The sequence below is a fragment of the Chrysemys picta genome, unplaced genomic scaffold (assembly GCF_011386835.1).
Source record: "Chrysemys picta bellii isolate R12L10 unplaced genomic scaffold, ASM1138683v2 scaf35, whole genome shotgun sequence".
Lineage (NCBI taxonomy): Eukaryota > Metazoa > Chordata > Testudines > Emydidae > Chrysemys > Chrysemys picta.
The window spans coordinates 1-11,890 of NW_027052742.1; positions in this window are offsets into that span (position 1 = coordinate 1).

An 11,890-nucleotide genomic window follows, 5' to 3' on the forward strand; every position below is an offset into this window, starting at 1 on the left:
GGCTCGGTCCCGGTCCCCCCGCTGCACCCGGGACCGGGGCGCTCCCGGGGGGGCGGAGCCTCCACTTCTCCCCGAGCCGCTCCGCCCGGCCCCGGGACACAGAGCTCCCTGGGCTGCTCCTCTCCCCTCAGCTCAGCCCTGCTCAGGCAGCTCCAGCTCCCCCCGGCCTCCTGACTGCCCCCCCGCCCCCCGTCCCCCTCCCCTCCACTGCGCCCCCAAACTTCCACCCCCTCCCCTCCCCTCCCCTGCGCCCCCAAACTTCCCACCCCCCCTCCCCTCCCCTCCACTGTGCCCCCAAACTTCCACCCCCCCTCCCCTCCCCTCCACTGCCCCCACAAACTTCCACCCGCCCCCACCCTCCCCTCCACTGCCCCCACAAAACTTCCACCCGCCCCCACCCTCACCTCCACTGCCCTCACAAACTTCCACCCGCCCCCGCCCCCACCCTCACCTCCACTGCCCCCCACAAACTTCCACCCGCCCCCCCACCTCCACTGCGCCCACAAACTTCCACCCGCCCCCCCACCCTCACCTCCACTGCGCCACAAACTTCCACCCACCCCCCACCTCCACTGCACCACAAACTTCCACCCACCCCCACCCACCCTCACCTCCACTGCCCCCACAGACTTCCACCCACCTCCCAACCCCCACCCTCACCTCCACTGCCCCCACAAACTTCCACCCAACCCCCACCCTCACCTCCACTGCCCCCACAAACTTCCCCCCGCCCTCCCGCCCCCACCTCCACTGCCCCCACCAAACTTCCACCCGCCCCCCACCTCCACTGCCCCCACAAACTTCCACCCGCCCCCCCGCCCCCACCTCCACTGCCCCCACAAACTTCCACCCGCCCCCACCCTCACCTCCACTGCCCCCACAAACTTCCACCCGTCCCCCCGCCCCCACCTCCACTGCCCCCACAAACTTCCCCCCGCCCTCCCGCCCCCACCTCCACTGCCCCCACAAAACTTCCACCCGCCCCCACCTCCACTGCCCCACAAACTTCCACCCGCCCCCCCGCCCCCACCTCCACTGCCCCCACAAACTTCCACCCGCCCCGACCCTCACCTCCACTGCCCCCACAAACTTCCACCCCCGCCCCACCCTCACCTCCACTGCCCCCACAAACTTCCACCCACCCCCACCCACCCCCCCACACTCACCTCCATTGCGCCCCATAAACTTCCACCCACGGCCACCCCACCCACACACTCACACTCCTCCCCCACTCCCCAACACACCCATACATACTCTCCCCCCCCCCCCCACACACACACACAAACTCCACTCCCCCACAACCTCCTTCCCCCATGCACACACACACTGCGTCACTGTTCAGCAATGTCAGTTGGTCGTGTTACTGACGGCTACTTTAAAAGGTGAGTTAAAAATCTCACTTTTACCATACTCTGGGCATCTGCAGGAAGTTTTGTTTAAATTGTAGGATTCTTTAGTAAAATCAGTTTCTCCCCTTGCAAGCCATTTCTGAACATTTGTGTGCATTTATAGTAAAGCTACTTAACTGTGGTCAGTGTATCAAACAATTGTGATTAACACAAAAACCAGAAAGACGGAATTAATTTTAAGAAATGGAAAGGACAAAACTCAGAAAAAACTAAATTGGAAAATCCCCAATAATAAAAGAGATTTCATAGGGCCCTACATAGGTGTGTACCATCTTCCGAAACCACTCCCGGGGTGGGGATGGGCTCAGGGCTCCAGGCTTGATCGATGGAGGGGGAGCTCTGGGTTTGGGGCTCTGGTCTCCCACAACTGGGTAGAGACTCCAGGATCCGGGCTATAGCACCCAGGGCAGAGGTGGGGAGGGAGGACTCCGGGCTTGTGGTCCAAGCTCAAGCCACCAAGAGAGATGAAGGGAAGAGACCTGGTCTTCGGCTGCCATGGGGGGGAGATCAGGGCTCCAAGCTTCAGCCGCTGGGGAGGTGGAGGGGAGTGGGGGGGGTCTGGGCTCTGCGACTCATCCACAGGAGGGCAGGGAGGGAGGTTGGGGCTCTGGACTTCAGCCACAAGACGGGTGAGGGGGTCAGTGCTCTGGGCTTCAGCCACTGGGGTGACAGCCCCTCCCCCAATGCACTGGCCCCCAGACCCTCTCACCTGCTCCACCAGAGCGAAACCCAGTCCAGCTCGTCCCGCTGCAGCTCGCAGACCCCTCAGTACAGCCCCACCTTCACCTGGTCTTGCTCAGGGCAGCTGTCAGGCTCCTTGAATTCAAAGTTTGTAAACTACTTTGTGACTCCCCAGGTACAATGTGATATATTCTGTCCATGCAAAGTATCAGTCCTTTGTCAGTCCCTCCCAGAAATCAAAATTCCTGTTGCTAATGGTACCAGCCTCTGTCTGTATGCCTGTGTGTGTGTGTGTGTATGCATAAGTTTATTGTGATGTCATGTGTGACAAGAGCAAAGACCTTTCTGGTTCAGCATTCTTGCCCTGCCTTCAGTCTGCCAACTTGCTTGGTTGACAACGACTAGTGAACCCAGGAGCTGATAGACGCGTACTATCCATCTGTCAACAACTTCTTGAATCAGCTATTTCCACAGGTTTTCGGAAGATGAGATTTTACAAAAGGTAATTCCCAGATTCTTTTCCTGCTCCTCAGATCACACATGACAGGTTGTTGCCTCCTTCATAGTTTCATAGATTCTAGGACAGGAAGGGACCTCGAGAGGTCATTGAGTCCAGTCCCCTGCCCTCATGGCAGGACCAAATACTGTTTAGACCATGCTGGACCCTCTCCAACTTCTCCACATCTTCCTTGAAATGTGGTGCCCAGAACTGGACACAATACTCCAGTTGAGGCCTAACCAGAGCAGAGTAGAGCGGAAGAATGACTTCTCATGTCTTGCTCACAACACACCTGTTAATGCATCCCAGAATCATGTTGCTTTTTTGGCAACAGCATCACACTGTTGACTCATATTAGCTTGTGGTCCACTATAACCCCTAGATCCCTTTCTGCCGTACTCCTTCCTAGACAGTCTCTTCCCATTCCGTATGTGTGAAACTGATTGTTCCTTCCTAAGTGGAGCACTGTGCATTTGTCTTTGTTAACAGGTCATCCTATTTACCTCAGACCATTTCTCAAATTTGTCCAGATCATTTTGAATTATGACCCTATCCTCCAAAGCAGTTGCAATCCCTCCCAGTTTGGTATCATCTGCAAATGTAATAAGCGTACTTTCTATGCCAATATCTAAGTCGTTGATGAAGATATTGAACAGAGCCGGTCCCAAAACAGACCCCTGCGGAACCCCACTTGTTATTCCTTTCCAGCAGGATTGGGAACCATTAATAACTACTCTCTGAGTACGGTTATCCAGCCAGTTATGCACCCACCTTATAGTAGCCCCATCTAAGTTGTATTTGCCTAGTTTATCGATAAGAATATCATGCGAGACCCTATCAAATGCCTACTGAAGTCTAGGTATACCACATCCACCGCTTCTCCCTTATCCACAAGACTCGGTATCCTAGCAAAGAAAGCTATCAGATTGGTTTGACATGATTTGTTCTTCACAAATCCATGCTGGCTGTTCCCTATCACCTTACCACCTTCCAAGTGTTTGCAGATGATTTCCTTAATTACTTGCTCCATTATCTTCCCTGGCACAGAAGTTAAACTCACTGGGGTCTGTAGTTTCCTGGGTTGTTTTTATTTCCCTTTTTATAGATGGGCACTGTATTTGCCCTTTTCCAGTCTTCTGGAATCTCTCCCGTCTCCCATGATTTTCCAAGATAATAGCTAGAGGCTCAGATACCTCCTCTATTAGCTCCTTGAGTATTCTAGGATGCATTTCATCAGGCCCGGGTGACTTGCAGGCATCTAACTTTTCTAAGTGATTTTTAACTTGTTCTTTTTTTATTTTATCTGCTAAACCTACCCCCTTCCCATTAGCATTCACTATGTTAGGCATTCCTTCAGACTTCTCGGTGAAGACCGAAACAAAGAAGTCATTAAGCATCTCCGCCATTTCCAAGTTTCCTGTTACTGTTTCTCCCACTTCACTAAGCAGTGGGCCTACCCTGTCTTTGGTCTTCCTCTTGCTTCTAATGTATTGATAAAAAGTCTTCTTGTTTCCCTTTATTCCGTAGCTAGTTTGAGCTCATTTTGTGCCTTTGCCTCTCTAATCTTGCCCCTGCATTCCTGTGTTGTTTGCCTATATTCATCCTTTGTAATCTGTCCCAGTTTCCATTTTTGATATGACTCCTTTTTATTTTTTAGATCATGCAAGATCTCATGGTTAAGCCAAGGTGGTCTTTTGCCACATTTTCTATCTTTCCTAACCAGCGGAATAGCTTGCTTTTGGGCCCTTAATAGTGTCCCTTTGAAAAACTGCCAACTCTCCTCAGTTGTTTTTCCCCTCAGTCTTGATTCCCATGGGACCTTACCTATCAGCTCTCTGAGCTTACCAAAATCTGCCTTCCTGAAATCCATTGTCTCTATTTTGCTGTTCTCCCTTCTACCCTTCCTTAGAATTGCAAACTCTATGATTTCATGATCACTTTCACCCAGGCTGCCTTCTACTTTCAAATTCTCAACGAGTTTCCTCCCTATTTGTTAAAATCAAGTCTAGAACAGCTTCCCCCCAGTAGCTTTTTCAACCTTCTGAAATAAAAAGTTGTCTCCAATGCAGTCCAGGAATTTGTTGGATAGTCTGTGCCCCGCTGTGTTATTTTCCCAACATATAGCCAGATAGTTGAAGTCCCCCATCACCACCAAATCTTGGGCTTTGGATGATTTTGTTAGTTGCTTAAAAAAAGCCTCATCCACCTCTTCCACCTGGTTAGGTGGCCTGTAGTAGACTCCTAGCATGACATCTCCCTTGTTTTTTACCCCTTTTAGCCTAACCCACAGACTCTCAACACTTCCGTCTCCTATGTCCATCTCTACCTCAGTCCAAGTGTGTACATTTTTAATATACAAGGCAACACCTCCTCCCTTTTTCCCCTGTCTATCCTTCCTGAGCAAGCTGTACCCATCCACACCAACATTCCAATCATGTGTATTATCCCACCAAGTTTCAGTGATGCCAACAATGGTCATAGTTGTATTTATTTATTAGCACTTCCAGTTCTTCCTGCTTATTCCCCATACTTCTCGCATTTGTATATAGACATCTAAGATACTGGTTTGATCTTTCCTCCCAGTTTTGTCCTGAACCTCCTTTCCCTCTGACAATATAGCCCACACTCCCTCTCGTTTTTGACCCATCTCCCCGGTCTCCATGTTCCCCACTTACCTGTGGGCTTTGCTCACCTGTCCCCCGTCGAACCTAGTTTAAAGCCCTCCTCACTAGGTTAGCCAGTCTGTGTCCAAAGGTACTAATAACTTGAGCTGTGGTTTGGAGGTGGAACAGCTGTCAAGGGCACTGAGGGGGAGATAGCAGGAGCTCATCCTTCAAGGAGTGGGGTTGGCACTGGAGGTTACTAGAAAGGACAAGAAGACTCCATTCTGGGGTTCAGGAGGTGAATTTATCCCTCAGTGGTGGGCAGGTGATGGGTGGAAGTAGTGCTGGTTCCAGGTGCCCTTAATTCCCGCTGATTCCTCGGGGGCCTTTGAGTCTCTGACAGGTTCTCGTTCCCTTGCAGCAGGAGGACGTCACGGCCAAAAGTGATGCACCAGCTCCGCATCATCCGGCACTTGCGCCAGATTTCCTGAGACACTGCAGGGGCTGTGCCTCTGAGGCCATCAGCAACTCCTGCTCCCTGCTGCAGGTACTCGCTCTGGCTCACTGTAAATGGGGAGCTAGTGGAAGGGGAAATTGAGCCCCCTGGCACTCACTAAAAGGGAAAGTGTGGATTCTACATCTCTTGATGTCATTGAAGGGAAGACTAGATGCCTTTCTGCAATGTGTGTGCCCAAAGAGTAACTATTGTACTATACAGGAAGCCTATGATATGCAGGGCTTAGATGAGATGCTCTAAAGGTCTCTTGTGGCCATAAAGTCTACTAATTTTGGAAACACTGAGTGTAGCATTGGGAGCAGCCTCTGATGTTTTACTGTCTAGCCCACTTGCTTCCTAGAATGAACAGGCATTGAGTGGGGTGATCCACAGAGAGTAGCTGAAACCTTCAAAGTGTCAGCCCAGCAACAGGACATTAGCACTTAAGGGTTTGATTGGTGGCAGTGATATCACAAAGGCCTTTTGCAGGACGTCAGCCTATTGGTCAAAGGTGTTAGGGAGGTGGTGACCTCCGAGAGAGATGCTGACATCAGCCTGGCAGGACAGGAGCACAGGGCCAGGGAAACCTCAGAGACCCCTGTGGTTTTGCTTCAGCAAGTCTCCTTCTCGAGGTCTCTCTTTGAGGACTGAGAGAGTGTTAGGGTTGACGTATGTGAGTGTGAGCAGGAGCCTCTTTCGAGTTTTCTCCTTTCCTTTTGACGGATTTTACTAGAAAACAGACGTCGCTATTTAGAAGGTAAGAGCCCTCCAAGAGGTTTTGGAACCTGCTCAGTCTGATCCATCTGGTGCCAGCTGAATTCTAGGCATGGAAAACAGTAGTTTAAGATGGCAGAATTTTATTCCATCCCTTGGATTTTGTGCCGTAGAATCACTGGGGACATTAGGGTTTGTCCTTTTTGTTTTACCTTTTCCTCCATCCCTCCTTCCTTTCTCTTCATCTCTTACTTCTTTTGTCCTTTCTCCTGTTCCTCGAAAAACTGTGGGGTTGAAATAGTGTTTGGACTCCACTGACACTAGATGCTGCCATCCTGTGGCTTAGCATTAGTGTCTGGGATGACTTGGGTCAAGATCTCAACTTCCCCGCAACCCACTTCACTGCTGCCAGAATCCCTCCTCCCCCCCTGCTAGGAGCCGCCTCCCTGGCCAACCTGGGTGGGGGTGGAGAACAGTGTTTTTTTCATACATTCATAGATAATCGGACTGGAAGGGACCTCGAGAGGTCATCGAGTCCAGTCCCCTGCCCGCAGTGGCAGGACCAAATACCATCTAGACCATCCCTGATAGACATTTATCTAACCTACTCTTAAATATCTCAAGAGATGGAGATTCCACAACCTCCCTCGGCAATTTATTCCAGTGTTTAACCACCCTGACAGTTAGGAACTTTTTCCTAATGTCCAACCTAGACCTCCCTTGCTGCACTTTAAACCCATTGCTTCTGGTTCTATCCTTAGAGGCTAAGGTGAACAAGTTTTCCTTCCCTCCTCCTATGACACCCTTTTAAATACCTGAAAACTGCTATCATGTCTCCTCTCAGTCTTCTCTTTTCCAAACTAAACAAAGCCAATTCTTTCAGCCTTCCTTCATAGGTCATGTTCTCAAGACCTTTAATCATTCCTTGTTGCTCTTCTCTGACCCTTTCCAGTTTCTCCACATCTTTTTTAAAATGCGGTGCCCAGAACTGGACACAATACTCCAGCTGAGGCCTAACCAGAGCAGAGTAGAGCGAAGAATGACCTTCTCGTGTCTTGCTCACAACACACCTGTTAATACATCCCAGAATCAGGTTTGCTTTTTTTGCAACAGCAATCACACTGTTGACTCATATTTAGCTTGTGGTCCACTATAACCCCTAGATCCCTTTCTGCCGTACTCCTTCCTAGACAGTCTCTTCCCATTCTGTATGTGTGAAACTGATTGTTCCTTCCTAAGTGGAGCACTTTGCATTTGTCTTTGTTAAACTTCATCCTGTTTAACTCAGACCATTTCTCCAATTTGTCCAGATCATTTTGAATTATGACCCTGTCCTCCAAAGCAGTTGCAATCCCTCCCAGTTTGGTATCATCCGCAAACTTAATAAGCGTACTTTCTATGCCAATATCTAAGTCGTTGATGAAGATATTGAACAGTGCCGGTCCCAAAACAGACCCCTGCGATACCCCACTCGTTATGGCTTTCCAGCAGATTGGGAACTATTAATAACAACTCTCTGAGTACGGTTATCCAGCCAGTTATGCACCCACCTTATAGTAGCCCCATCTAAATTGTATTTGCCTAGTTTATCAATAAGAATATAAAAAAAGCCTCATCCACCTCTTCCACCTGATTAGGTGGCCTGTAGTAGACTCCTAGCATGACATCTCCCTTGTTTTTTACCCTTTTAGCCTAACCCAGAGACCTCTCAACACTTCCGTCTCCTATGTCCATCTCTACCTCAGTCCAAGTGTGTACATTTTTAATATACAAGGCAACACCTCCTCCCTTTTTCCCCTGTCTATCCTTCCTGAGCAAGCTGTACCCATCCACACCAACATTCCCAAATCATGTGTATTATCCCACCAAGTTTCAGTGATGCCATACAATATCATAGTTGTATTTATTTATTAGCACTTCCAGTTCTTCCTTGCTTATACCCCATACTTCTCCGCATTTGTATATAGGCATCTAAGATACTGGTTTGATGTTTCCTCACAGTTTTGTCCTTACCCTCCTTTCCCTCTGACAATATAGCCCACACTCCCTCTCGTTTTTGACCCATCTCCCCGGTCTCCATGTTCCCCACTTACCTGTGGGCTTTGCTCACCTATCCCCGTCGAACCTAGTTTAAAGCCCTCCTCACTAGGTTAGCCAGTCTGTGTCCAAAGATACTAATAACTTGAGCTGTGGTTTGGAGGTGGAACAGCTGTCAAGGGCACTGAGGGGGAGATAGCAGGAGCTCATCCTTCAAGGAGGGGGTTGTCACTGGAGGTTACTAGAAAGGACAAGAAGACTCCATTCTGGGGTTCAGGAGGTGAATTTATCCCTCAGTGGTGGGCAGGTGATGGGTGGAAGTAGTGCTGGTTCCAAGTGCCCTTAATTCCCGCTGATTCCTCGGGGCGTTTGAGTCTCTGACAGGTTCTCGTTCCCTTGCAGCAGGAGGACGTCACGGCCCAAAAGTGATGCACCAGCCTCCGCATCATCCGGCACTTGCGCCAGATTCCTGAGACACTGCAGGGGCTGTGCCTCTGAGGCCATCAGCAACTCCCGCTCCCTGCTGCAGGTACTGCTCTGGCTCACTGTAAATGGGGGAGCTAGTGGAAGGGGAAATGGAGCCCCCTGTTACTCACTAAAAGGGAAAGTGGTGGATTCTCCATCTCTTGATGTCATTGAAGGAAGACTAGATGCCTTTCTGGAATGTGTGAGCCCAAAAAGTAACTATTGTACTATACAGCAAGCCTATGGTATGCAAGGGGTTAGATGAGATGCTCTAAAGGTCTCTTGTGGCCATAAAGTCTACAAATTTTGGAAACCTGAGTGTAGTATTGGGAGCAGCCTCTGATGTTTTACTGTCTAGCCGGCTTGCTTCCTAGAATGAAGACGCATTGAGTGGGGTGGTCCACACAGAGTAGCTCAAACCTTCAAAGTGTCAGGCCAGCAGCAGGACATTAGCACTTCCGGGGATGGGTGGGTGTGGCAGTGACATCACAAAGGCCTTTTCAGGACCTCAGCCTATTGGTCAAAGGTGTTAGGGAGGTGGTAACCTCAGAGAGAGATGCTGACATCAGCCAGGCAGGACAGGGGGCTTAGGGCCAGGGAAACCTCAGAGACCCCTGTGACTTTCATAGAATCATAGAATATCAGGGTTGGAAGGGACCTCAAGAGGTCATCTACTCCAACCCCGTCCTCAAAGCAGGACCAATTCCCAACTAAATCATCCCAGCCAGGGCTTTGTCAAGCGGGGCCTTAAAAACCTCCAAGGAAGGAGACTCCACCACCTCCCTAGTTAACGCATTCCAGTGCTTCACCACCCTCCTAGTGAAATAGTGTTTCCTAATATCCAACCTGGACCTCCCCCACTGCAACTTGAGACCATTGCTCCTTGTTCTGTCATCTGTCACCACTGAGAACAACCGAGCTCCATCCTCTTTGGAACCCCCCTTCACGTAGTTGAAGGCTGCTATCAAATCCCCCCTCATTCTTCTCTTCTGGATACTAAACAATCCCAGTTCCCTCAGCCTCTCCTCATAAGTCATGTGCTCCAGACCCCTAATCATTTTTGTTGCTCTCCACTGGACTCTTTCCAATTTTTCCACATCCTTCTTGTAGTGTGGGGCCTGTCGGAGAAAAACAGAGTTCTCACTATTTGTTTAGGGACAGCAAGTCAGATGCTTTATTAACTCTCACAATTGCCCAGGAGGGAGAGAGCTAAGCAGGTCTCTCCCAGGTAACTAATTACAGCAAGCATTTATACCTTTCATTACAGAAATAACGAGGGACAGCTGCGTTTTGTTTCTACATAGGCCATCTTGATATCTCATTTCTTCACTTGTTTTGACTCTTGCCAACATACAATATTTTCTATACCTTATCTACACAAGGTCTTCTACACCTTATCTATACCAGGTCATAATGACTTCTTACACAGTTCTTTCTCACCCGCCTCACACATTCCTCGCTTCTACAAATCTCGCGTTATTAGGGTTACAGTTAGCCTAACTCTTGCTAACGAACTGTCATGCATTGCATCCCCTTCCTGTGAGCTCTTTCTCTGCTTCCACAGGCCCAAAACTGGACACATTATTCCAGATGAGGCCTCACCAATGTCGAATAAAGGGGAACGATCACGTTCCTCGATCTGCTGGCAATGCCCCTACTTATACAGCCCAAAATGCCGTTAGCCTTCTTGGCAACAAGAGCACACTGTTGACTCATATCCAGCTTCTCGTCCACTGTGACCCCTAGGTCCTTTTCTGCAGAACTGCTACCTAGCCATTCGGTCCCTAGTCTGTAGCAGTGCATGGGATTCTTCCGTCCTAAGTGCAGGACTCTGCACTTGTCCTTGTTGAACTTCATCAGGTTTTTTTTGGCCCAATCCTCTAATTTGTCTAGGTCCCTCTGTATCCGATCCCTACCCTCTAGCGTATCTACCACGCCTCCTAGTTTAGTGTCATCTGCAAACTTGCTGAGAGTGCAGTCCACACCATCCTCCAGATCATTAATAAAGATATTAAACAAAACCGGCCCCAGGACCGACCCTTGGGGCACTACTCCGCTTGAAACCGGCTGCCAACTAGACATGGAGCCATTGATCACTACCCGTTGAGCCCGACGATCCAGCCAGCTTTCTATCCACCTTACAGTCCATTCATCCAGCCCATACTTCTTTAACTTGGTGGCAAGAATACTGTGGGAGAGCGTATCAAAAGCTTTGCTAAAGTCAAGGAATAACACATCCACTGCTTTCCCCTCATCCACAGAGCCAGTTATCTCATCATAGAAGGCAATTAGGTTAGCCAGGCACGACTTCCCCTTGGTGAATCCATGCTGACTGTTCCTGATCACTTTCCTCTCCTCTAAGTGTTTCATAATTGATTCCTTGAGGACCTGCTCCATGATTTTTCCAGGGACTGAGGTGAGGCTGACTGGCCTGTAGTTCCCCGGATCCTCCTCCTTCCCTTTTTTAAAGATGGGCACGACATTAGCCTTTTTCCAGTCATCCGGGACCTCCCTCGATCGCCATGAGTTTTCAAAAATAATGGCTAATGCCTGTGCAATCTCATCCGCCAAGTCCTTTAGCACCCTCGGATGCAGCGCATCCAGCCCCATGGAGTTGTGCACGTCCAGTTTTTCTAAATAGTCCCGAACCACTTCTTTCTCCACAGAGGGCTGGTCACCTTCTCCCCATATTGTGCTGCCCAGTGCAGCAGTCTGGGAGCTGACCTTGTTCGTGAAGACAGAGGCAAAAAAAGCATTGAGTACATTAGCTTTTTCCACATCCTCAGTCACTAGGTTGCCTCCCTCATTCAGTAAGGGGCCCACACTTTCCTTGACTTTCTTCTTGTTGCTAACATACCTGAAGAAACCCTTCTTGTTACTCTTAACATCTCTTGCTAGCTGCAACTCCAAGTGTGATTTGGCCTTCCTGATTTCACTCCTGCATGCCTGAGCAATATTTTTATACTCCTCCCTGGTCATTTGTCCA